Consider the following 12,376-nt stretch of genomic DNA (forward strand, 5'->3'; position numbering starts at 1 on the left):
GCTGAGTACCCACCCCACACCATTAGGCGACCAACACCACGCAGGGAATATATGCTGTGGTTTCAGCTCTTCATTTACTTTCCGCCAATGGTTATACTACCCATCCGGCCCAATAATGTTAAATTTGCTTTCATCTATAAAAAGCACATGTTTCCAGAACGATAAATCTTCAAGAATGTAGCGATGGCTAAACTCTAGTCAAATCTTTTTATTTTTTTTTTTACTAATACATGACTTTTTTTTGGCAATTCATCCGTGAAAACTAACTCGATAAATTTTTGCGGCATTAAATTTTATTCTAAAACAATTCTCCACCATATCAAGAATCTTAGGAGCACTTAATTTTTTTCTTTTATTTTCCTCAGTATCCATTTCTCATGCCGTTATGTTGTGAGTACATCTTTTTGGCACTCTTTTTAGACTTACTTACAATTTGGTTCTGATTGCTATATCTTTTAATTATGTTTTTAACTGTCGTACGTGCTCTACCTACAATATTGGCCGTCTCCTTTAAACTTTTTCCACTTTTGTAATGTTCAGTAACTAATTTACGCGACCCTTATTGTGAAATAAGAATTCTACCTTCAATACAACTTAACGAATATTATGCCGGTGTCAACAAAGTAAGAAAATGTATTTATTGCTGCAACTTTTCCACTAATATTTCGCGGAAATACCATAAAATCAAATTTGAATTAATGGTGCCATGGTGGAACATTTTGACTGTGAGGCATGTGACTTGTTTTTTTTGCTCCTTTGTGTGGTGAATATTTTATTTCGTAACCTTGTTTTTAAAAAGAAATAATATTCTAATCTAATACAATTAATAAATAGTATTTAGTTAATCGTTTAATAGTTTTTGAATTTTAAAAAAACAAAATATTCTATAGTGGACCATTTTCAAACATGTCAAAAAATACTTCGTAAAAAAGTAGAACTATTTTCACAAAGTAAATTTTATTTTACTTTGAAGTAATTTTCAGCTTCACATATGATTCTCTCTTTAGAGAAGAATAACTATATAGCATTAATTTACTCGCTAATCAAGTAAACTGCAAAATTACTCTCAAATCGAGTAAAATTAAATATGCTATAACGTATATACAGCAATAATTGTAGTAAGAATTACTATATTTATACCCTGCACTTCGTGAAGGGTATATTAACTTTGGTATGGAGTTTGTAACTACTTGAAGGAGTCATCTGCGGTACGGACATGTCTAAATCAACGCAGAATTTTACGCTGAGCAAGAATATATATATATATATATATGTCCATACTGCAGATGACTCCTTCAAGTAGTTACGAACTCCATACCAAAGTTAATATACACTTCACGAAGTGCAGAGTATAAAAAGTGTCCCCGCCATTAGAGAATACAAATTTTCTACTTAAATGTTTATTTATATTTAACTGTTACACTTTAATATACTTTAATATACTCGTGTATAAATACATATTTTTGTTAAATTTAAAATTGAAAATGCACTATGTAAAAAGTTTGAATTCTAATTAATATTTTTATTTATTTGTAAATTCAATGAGATCAAAAACTATTATTCATGATATTCGTTTTAATTTTTTTTCACACTTTAATTTTTTCACAATTCGAATAGGTATATTATTATGGGTGAAATACTCATAGTTAGGCAAAGTTAAAAAATAGAATAAGAACATATACGGCAAACGTTGTGTTGTGGAACATTCACTGACCGCGAGAAAGTTCTATTTTAAGTCAAGATGACATTCCCAACGATCAAAATAGTACAAAAGTATAGTATAGTATAAAAGTATAGTAAGTAAAAGTAAGTCAATGTATAAAAGTATTCCAGAAGATTACGAAAATGCGCTTTAAACACTTCTGTACAATTTTAAGGACACTTATAAGATTTTAGTTAACATCCCTAGAAAAATTGTGAATTTGGCTCTTAGTAGTTTCATTTTGTGCAGTCTAAACTATACGAAAAATTCGTCAGTAACTTCTCGTAACAACCAAAGCTCAAATATTAAATTTCAACAAATGCGATCAATTCGTTTCCTTAGATATAGTAAAAAAAATTTAAATCGGGCCCCGTCGTGCCATTGTCGAAATCCGTGCCATAGTCGAGATAAACTCACATAAAAAATTTCATCAAAATCAGTTTAGCCGAACTTGAGATACACGTTTGCACACAAAAGTGTGCTAAAAATAATTTAAAACAAGGTTGCTAAAGATAGTTTATAGAAATTTGAAAAAGCTTGTGGTTTTGGAAATATGCGGCGTCAAAAATTTAAATTTTACAAATTTCAAGAGGCGACCAAGAGAGATGAAAAAAAAAAATTCTTCTTAAGAAATAAACTATTTATTACTGTCTAAAAGCTGCTAAAATTTCAGGCTCGTACAACCTGGGGTCTAGAAGAAAAACGACATCAAAAATTTGGAAAAAACGAATTTTAGATAACGATAGATTTGAAGTCATTTTGTTTTTTTAAAGTTTAACTATAGTATGCCGCGATAGGAGACGCAAGCCGCTGTCTTTCTGCGTTTGCTAAATTTCAAAAATGCTTATGGTTTCATTGGAACAAATGTTTAAAAAATTGCATTTTTAGGGTTTTGGGGGGGAGGTAGGCAAAAATTTTGTTCTACGGAAATAAGTTTCTAGTAAATACCTACATACATATTAAATTTCAGCTTTCTATCTTCAAGGGTGTAGAAGTTTGGTAAACATGTCCACAGACGAACGGGCGGGACAGAGTGAAACTAATAAGCCCTTTTTTTCAAAAAATTTTTGGAAAAGAGCAAAAAAGAGTTTTTTATGCTCTGCACCTTCGTAAAGAGTATATTAACTTTGATGTGGAGTTTGCAACTACTTTAAGGAGTCATCTGTGGTATCAACATATTATATATGTTCTTGCTCAGCGTAGAATGCTACGTTGATTTAGCCATGTCCGTCCGTCCATCCGTCCGATCACACGATAAGTCAAAAACGAATAATCCAATCGACATCAAACTTTCACAAGTTGTTTCTTATCTGCCAAGGACGAACCCTATCGTAATTAAACTAATTCGGACAACGGGTTCGGATAACTGCCATACAACTCCGAAAGTTAATTTTAAATATTTAGAAAAATAATAAAGCTAGATTCATGACACTCGGCAGTCGTGTGTTCAGTTTCAAGTCAGCTATATTTTTGAAGTTTTGGCTGAACTGCTTGATAGGTTTGGATACCTGGCATACAAATCCAAAAGTTAATTTAAATTATTTGGAAAAATATTAAAGTCTGATTCATGAAATTTGGCAGTCGTGTGTCCATTTATAGGTCAGATATAATGTTGAAATTTTGGTTGAATTGCTTGACTGCTTCGGGTAGCTGCTATACAAGTCCAAAAGCTAATTTTAATAATTTGGAAAAATATTAAAACCAGATTCATGAAACTTAGCACTCATGTGTCCAATTATAGGTTAAACATATTCGAGAAGTTTCTGTAGAATGGTTTCGCAGTTTCAGGCAATTGCTACACAATAATGAAAGGTGCAGGGTGTAATTCAATCGGTTAATACCGACTGAAACGTTTTTACTTGTTTTATGTTTGGTTTAGTCATAAACTTAAGTAGCCAAAAGAGTTTTACGTTAATTTTATTCATTTATATTATGTTATAATCGAAAAAATAATGTGTATGTGAACATATGTATCTATTAATTAAGGTTAAATTCGTTTACACTCGCAGATCGAGACATTCGACATAATGTAAATATAAAGTGAACGAAACAAAATATAGGCCAAGTTCACATTTTTGCGCATATGAAGAGAAGTAATCACCCAATTTCCATGAAATTTAAGGTCTTTATTCGAGGTGTTAACACCATGAACTTATAAATTTTTTCGAAATGTCAGGGCTCGGAGACCTAACCAAGGTATTTGTTATTATACCAATGAAGCTAATTGAAAGAATTTTTTAAAATTAAAAGTTTGAGTTCTGTTTGTTACCAAAACTAACTGGCGAATTTTTTAGGCTTCAAATGTTTAGCATAAAGTGAGCCTCTCATAAGACCTAAATTTATATTTTTCCTAGGCATGTCAAAGGAGTCAGGAGTATTAAAAAGGCATTTTCATAGTCTTATGCAACATTTTAGCTAAACAAGACCATGTCTTGCGGTTGGTTATGTATATTGAAGATATCATTTTTTTATGTAAATCAATATAATGCTCGTAAGGGATATTATAACATATTATGTGACTTATTATGTGAAGTTTATATAGAACATAATTTTTTATATTTTGCGAGTCAAAGGCTATCCTTATCTAACCTTTCATTTTGCTTCCCTCATTAAATGAATTACTAATATACGTTGAGTCTCAATGTATTGCCTGTGAGAAAATTTGAAATGCCAAAAATGGTAAACATAATAAAATCTTTATGCGTTAAATCATTGCTGAACATACGAATAACTAAGTAACGCAGATATAATTTTGATTTCTACGAAGAAAACAAACTTAAAATTTTATATACATATGTAGCTCTTTCATTTATGAATATACTTATATTCTCTAAATTGTAGGATAACCGCTCACAGGTACTCATACGTTACGCGATAGGACTCAACCTAAGTATTTTTTATATATTTTATAGTCATGAAACTCAACGTGTGAATTTTGTTTGAATGTTTTCAAATATTCTAGTATTTTATATAGATTCAAATATTCTAGCATTTTATATAGTAATTTATATTTTATAAATTAATTTAAAAACCAATTTTTTCTTCAATGGTGTTTTTAGAAAAAGTAAATTCACTTCTTCAAGAGGAAACTGCTACTTTACGAAGCATATATTATACAGCAATTGTATTCTAAAAAATAATTTCATCAAAAATGATTGACTTCCTTGTAGACTAAAATTCTACAACGAAACTTTGAAGTAATAGTCTCATATTAAATAAAACATTGAAAGTAAATTTGTAATTTGATAATTGGTTGAAAGACTGAAATGAATATTCTTAGAAATTCTATAGGAAAGAGAATTAGATTGATTTCTTATTAAGAACAAAGAAATGCTTATTATTTACGTTTAATATTTTGAATAAAAATATAAGCAAAAGAAGAAACATAAACGGATTTCTTAAAATTTTAACCATTTGAAAAATCTTAAATAACTAAATTTAATTTCGACCTGTATCCATATATATGTATATATATTATGGTAAAATTCGTATTTACTTAAATAGTTTCTAAAGCATGCGAAGAGTGTGTTTTTAAGTTCAGACATATCCAGAATATATCTAATATTAAAAAGTCCTTTTTTTGTTAATCTAATACTGTAAATTTTATGCAAATTTTTTAATCAAATTCTTTGATGATGAAATCCTTTCAATAATTTTTTTCCTCTCTCTATCACCCTATTGAAATACTGTTTTGCTCTTTTTACGTTTTTCTCTTTTTCTCTTATTTCGTTTCCCTTTAGTTTTTACTTTTAAGGTTTAGATTGTTATTTTTACAATAGCAGTCTTTGGGAAGAAGAAAATGATAAAAAGGGGTAAGTGTAACTAGCGAAAAAAATGAGATTGAGAAAAAGATTGTACTGTGGTTCTGCAAAAAAAATAACATTATATCCGACATCATTAACTCAATTGCTCTAGTAATATTTAGCGTCAATCATCTTTGATTAAATCTTATTACTGTCACCTGTCCAATTTTCCGTGTATATTTTCTCCTTTTTTGGTTTCTTTAATATTTTCACTCCAAAGATATTTACAAAAGCTGTGCCTATTAGTTTTACTTTGCCTAACCATACCTATATTCACTTACACAACTTGTGGAATATCGCCTTTCAAAGCAGAAAAGTAAAATTTTGTGCATCAATGAGATTCTAAGAATCTTAAAGCTTTTGCCATTTTGGATAATTTATTGGCCGAAATTACATTTATTTTATATTTTGCAAATGTAGGAAAACGCCGCTAGTTTTCCCTACTGCGAAGCAGCGTGTGTTAATGATAAAATGAACCGTTATCCTAAATTTGATTTTTTTTCAAACTGGGTAACGCTTACTATTAGAAAATAAAATGTATAAGACTGTTTTTAATGTTATTGCATTGTTAACTTATTTTAAAAGTTTGTAGAAATTGAACTAGTTATCTTATTTCACTTATGTTAGCTCACTAATTATTTTAGTATTCTTCTAGAAATATTTAAAAACATCGTTTTTAAAAAAGGTAATTGTATTTAAATAAGAGAAATGTGCTAATTTGTGGTTTGATTCGTTTTTGTTACTTTTTATACCCGTACGAACGTATGTTCGAAGGGTATACTAAATTTGCCTTACCGTTTGTAACGCTAGGAAGTAATGGTCTGAGATGTAGACTCAAGTGTATGTTTCTGATCAAAGTCGAATTCTGACTTGATTTAGCTAAATCTGTCCGTCCGTCCGTCTGTCCAAACGATAACTCAAAAACTAATTGAGCTAGGTTCACCAAATTTTCAGAAATGATTTTTTATAGTAAATTCCGGAACCCTATTTAAATTGGATATGATCGGGGTACTGGTTCGGTAACTGCAATACAACGTCAAAATTTATTTGACTATATCCCAGAAACTATAAAAGCTATGATGTTGAAATTTTACATAAGCGCATATATTAGTAGCGCTAATGTGTTTGATAAAAGTTGTTAAAATTTTTTGGCTCCTTTGGTAGCTGTAATATTGAAATTTAACATAAGTGAATATATTAGTACGACCAATGTGTTTGATAAAAATCGTTGAAAGTGATTGGCTCTTTCCGGTAGCTGCCGTACAACTTCAATAGTAGTTTGGAAATAGTACTTTTAGATTATATTTTAGAAAATATTGAATACACAATCCAGCTATGGCATATTAATTCGCGCATAGGATAACAAATTCATACGGGTATCACAGAGTTGACACGGTCAACTCTATTTTTTCTCGTTTTTCTATAATTTTATTGTCACTTCTTATTTCTTTTCATTTCAATATACATATTTACATACTCATAAAAATGTTCATCTTTACATTTTTATAACCTTGTGTTCATATTATACACGAACATAGCATGATATTTGAGCTGAATACTGATATCCTAAATATCAGTAAAATTTATAAGTTGAATAAAAAGGAATGAAAATCTTTTCAATGTTATTTCAATAAAATATGGTCAATATAATTTGAAATTAAACTTGGGATGAAAATACGTATAGCAAAAAAAAAAAACAAAACGATAAAAGTAGTTAGTTGAATAAGAAGGTTTATTAAAAAAAAATCTGATGTGATTAGTACATAACCGACCGCAATATGTATTGTCTAGATTAGTAAAAGTATTCCAGAAAATAATGAAAATGCCATTTAAACACTTCTTTAAAATTTTTAAGAAACTAATAAGTTATTAGTTAACTTACCTAAAAAAATTTGACTTTGACTCTTAGTAGAGTTTCATTTTGCGCCCTTCAAATTATACGAAAAGTTCGTCAGTAATTTCTCATAACGACCAGAACTCAAATATTAAATTTCAAGCAATTCCATTAATCCGTTCCCTGGATGTGGTAAAAAATGTAAAATCGGCTTCCAGATTAGTTTTTGAGCCCTGATCTTTCTCAATATTTTATAAATTATTTCACAGGCCAACAGACCGACAGGTTGCTAAAAATAGTTTATTTACACTTCCCTACCATGGAGAAGTGCGTTCCCACAAAAAACTCGATATGCAAAATTTGTTGACATCATATAACTTACCTTATAGTATACATAATGCGGTCGGGTAAATATGAAATCAGACATACATATATCTAACGCATAGGTTTCTTAAAATATAAATTTTGAACAAAAAAAACTGATTAAAATATAATTTTTTCTATTATTTTCTTATATTTTATATCGGAATAAATTAATTATAATTATAAATATCTAATTATATTTAAGCTGTAAATTATTGTAATAATTAAGATTAAAATTTGTAAAATGTTAGTCATAGTTCTAAATTCTAGTTAGTTTAGGGATATAAAAAAAATATTTTATGATATTGTTAAAAATTTTTGTCAAATGTAGTTTCCTTTTAAATAACTTTAAAACTTTTTCTTTTTTAAAATGGTTCTTTTTTTAAACCCTCAGTTAACTGCAAAAAATTTTTAAAAACATTTATTGACATAACATCTGTTTTGGTAAGGTGTTTTCATACATATGTACATAGATTATTATTATGTGAAAAAAATGATTTCATATTATGTAAAATAAATAAGTACACATATGTATATTAATTTTTAAAATATATTATTTTTATAAATGCTTAGAACTGAGTATTTTAAGAGTGATTAAGAATCTTTAAAATTAATTTACTTTGGCAAGTGGATGCAATATTTAGCACAATATTTTATTTAAACTACACAGAACAAGTAGGCACAAAATAGAGAAGATCAAGAAATCAAGAAACTTGAGGAAATCATAGCTACAAAAGTAAGACATGAGCAATTTTTAGTGATATAAAAAATTATACTAAAAAATTCAGAGAAACTTTAGACTCTGTTCGGCTTCAAAATTAAAATGATATTTCAAATAATAAAATTTATAAAAATCGAATTATTAAAGCAAGAGAAACTGAAAAATATATTGAAATAAGTGGTGTAGGTCAGATCGAATTAATTGGAAATATATTTAAATGTATCAGATATAGAAACCACTAAACTGGCTCATAATTTTTCACCGAAATCACAAAAACCACTTAAAATAATAGTAAAATTAAGAAATAAGTGTTTAAAAAGAAAAATTATTGATGCGGTGGAAAAGAGAACGTTAGACTATAATAAAATATTTGCGGCCTCAATACAAATAGAGGAAAAAATTTTATAAATTAAAGCTATACATTATATTTTAGTTTTTTGTCCAAAGAGGCAAGGCATCTGCAATGTCTTGCAAGCATTATGTCTGAAATTTTGAGATTATGTTCCATTCTGTGTGTGAGATATTTTAAGTTTATTTCTTTTTTTTCTTCAAAAACACACCCTTAATATACATATAGATATTTTCGTTTCCTAATAAATAAAAGATAAGATTTAAAATAAAAAAAGTTCTTAAAAACGAGAAAAAATAGAGTTGACATGGTCAACTCTGTGATACCCGTACGAATTTTTTATACTAAACATGCCATAGATGACTATGAGACAGACTATGACTTTAAGTTGCCATATTACTATATTATGCGACATTTCAGTATTGTGTTTTCAATATTTTCTAAGATATATATGACCAAACTACTATTGAAGTTGTACAGCAGCTACCACAAAGAGCCAAGCAGTTTAAACGACTTTTATCAATCATATTGGCCATACTATATATTCGCTTGTGTGAAATTTCAACTTCACAGATTTTATAGTTTCTGCAATATAGCCAAATAACTTTTGAAGTTGTATGGCAGCGACCAGAATGAGCCAAGCAATTTCAACGACTTTTATCAAAAACGTCGGCCCTACTTATATATTTAGTTGTGTAAAATTGAAATATCACAACTTTTATAATTTCTGAGATATAGCCAAGTAGCTTTTGAAGTTGTATGACAGGTGCCAGAAGGAGCCAAGTAATTTCAATGACCTTTATAAAACACGTTAGCCCTACGTATATACTTACTTGAGCCAAATTTCAACACCATAGCCTTTATAGTTTCTAAGATATGATCAAGTAAATTTTGAAGTTGTATGGCAACAACTAGAACAAGTACCCCGATCATGTCCAATTTAAATAGGGTTCTGGCACTTACTAGCTCAATTAGTTTTGAGTTATCGTTGGAACGGACGGATACACAAAGGAAAATTGACTCAGAATTCGACTCTGATCAGAAACATACACTTGAGTCTACATCTCAGACCATTACTTCCTAGCGTTACAAACGGTAAGGCAAATTTAGTATACTCTTCGAACATACATTCGTACGGGTATAAAAAGTACATATGTTAATTAAACAAATAATTAGTTCCTTTGAGATCTACTCATAATATCTTTTGAGTAATTTATTTTAGAACCTCACTTTGAGTTGTGTCGCACAAAGTCGTAAATAACCTTTGACAATAAGCACTTTAAGCGATCAATTACTACATACGCATAAAATAATTCGCTACTTAAATCCATTCACGTATGTATTTGGATTTTATAATCTGTAATACATACGTGCGTGCATGTAACGCGTAAATTTGTAATTAGTTAATACTAATAGTATATAGGGTAATGCGTATACTCGTAGCAAACGATTTCTACGCAAAAGGTGTCAGGTTCGAACCCTGAAAAATGCGATTTGTCAGATGAACTTTCTCTTATTGATAATTTAAGTTTCTTATTAATTTAATTATCTTATTAATCTTTAATTTTAAATTAACAAAGCTTAACTCTTACAAATCAATATCAGCGAGTTTTCGCCTCTAAACGTTTTTTTGAAAATAACTTATTTGTAAAAGTTGAAGCGTTATCGTCCGTCCGTCCGATCGCACGATAACTCGACACCAAACTTTTACAAGGTTTTTCTTTTGTGCCAAGGGAAAAACTATTGTAATTGAACCAATTGGTACAAAGAATTCGGGTAGCTGCCATACAACTCAAAGAAGTTTTTTCGTACACTCTGCGAAATTCAATTAAAACCATTTTCTTTTTTTCGAAAATCTTAAAAACAGTTAACTTTATTTAAAAATTTTTAGTAATAAATTTTTTTATATTTAATTATTAATATATTTATAATTTAAAATTAATTCATTTAAATAAAATAAACAACGAAATAACATAAACAAAAATTCAACTTCCAATTTTTGAACGAAATTCAATTAAAACTATTTTCGAATTTCATATGTTTCATAAATAAAATCTAATAAAAACAACAAAAATTTAATGACTTAATAATGTGTGTGACCCCCATTTTTATTTATCACTTCAACCATTCTATTTTGCATGCTGTTGACTAAGTTTCGGAGTTCCCCAATTGAAATTTGGCTTCATTCTTTGGCAATAGCCTTATAAAGTTCTGCTACATTACTAAATTTGCGATTTTTTTTAATTTCAAAAAGTAATAGATCTATTAATATCAAATTTTGCAAAGATGTGTTCAATTATACTTCACATATGTTCTGGAATTTTAATGGGATGCCTGCACTGGTTCTTGTAGCAGCCATACAACTTCGAAAGTTAATTTTAAATATTTTGAAAAATATTAAAGCTAGATTTATGAAACTTGGCAGTCATGTGTTCAAATTCGGGTCAGATGTATTTCTGAAGTTTTGGTAGAATTGCTTGACAGGTTCGGGTAGCTGCCATACAACTCCGAAAGTTAATTTTAAATATTTGGAAAAATAATAAAGTTAGACTCATAAAACTCGGCAGTCGAGTGTCCACTTACAGGTCAGACATAATATAAAGTTTCTATTGAGTGGTTTGACAGTTTCAAGTAATTGCCATTTAGCAATTAAACTTATTTCTAAATATTTCAAAAACAAATGTTTAAACACAGATTGTCAAAGTGCAGAGTATTATTCAGTCGGTTTATACCGACTAAAAGGTTTTTATTTGTCGTATTTAATTTTGTCTTAAAAATATATTGTCAATAAATTCAATGTACACTTATTGCTTACTAAAATAATGTTTTGCAACAGATGTTTTGCAGAATTCCTTGAAAAGCTCGCTAGTATATTTTGGTAACAACCAGAGCTCGGATATGAAATTTGAAGAAATTCCATTAATTAGTTCCGTAGATATGGTTTTAGTACTCCAAATTTATGTATTGAATTTCAACAAAATTGGTTGATTAATTCTCCTTAAAAAAGTCCAGTTCGCAATACCTGATATATCCCAAAAGTTGATCAATCCGTGACAGCCAAAACAAACTCATAAATAAAATATCGTGAAAATCGGTCCAGCCGAACTTGAGATATACGCGTGCATACATAGCCAGACAAACATCAAAAGACCAACAACTCTCTAAAACTAGTTTATTTACGCTTCCCTACTACAGAGAAGGGCGTTCCCACCGAAATGCAAAATTTGTTGCTATCACATGACCTCCCTTATTTTATGCAATGCGGTTGGTAAAAGTCATATAAAAACCAACGCCAAAATTATAAGCAATAACGACTACAGCTACAATACCAGAACGGCAATTTATTGTTAATCTCAAGCATTACAATTTAAATTTAAATTAATTTTGAGCAATTGTGTACTTAACGATTTTTTTTGTTTTATCATATCTTTAAAAATTTCAAATTTAAATTTCAAATTTTTGATTAATCAAAATCTTGATTTTTATCATTTTATATTTTCGTTGTGTTGCATATTGAATTCCATCGCAATATCACGAAAATAATGCAAGATTTATAAAATTTTACACTTTAAATTAAATTTCATATTTTTGTTGCTTGTGTTTT

Source organism: Condylostylus longicornis, unplaced genomic scaffold, assembly GCF_029603195.1.
Source record: "Condylostylus longicornis isolate FDR11 unplaced genomic scaffold, ASM2960319v2 ptg000010l, whole genome shotgun sequence".
In the NCBI taxonomy this organism is placed as follows: domain Eukaryota; kingdom Metazoa; phylum Arthropoda; class Insecta; order Diptera; family Dolichopodidae; genus Condylostylus; species Condylostylus longicornis.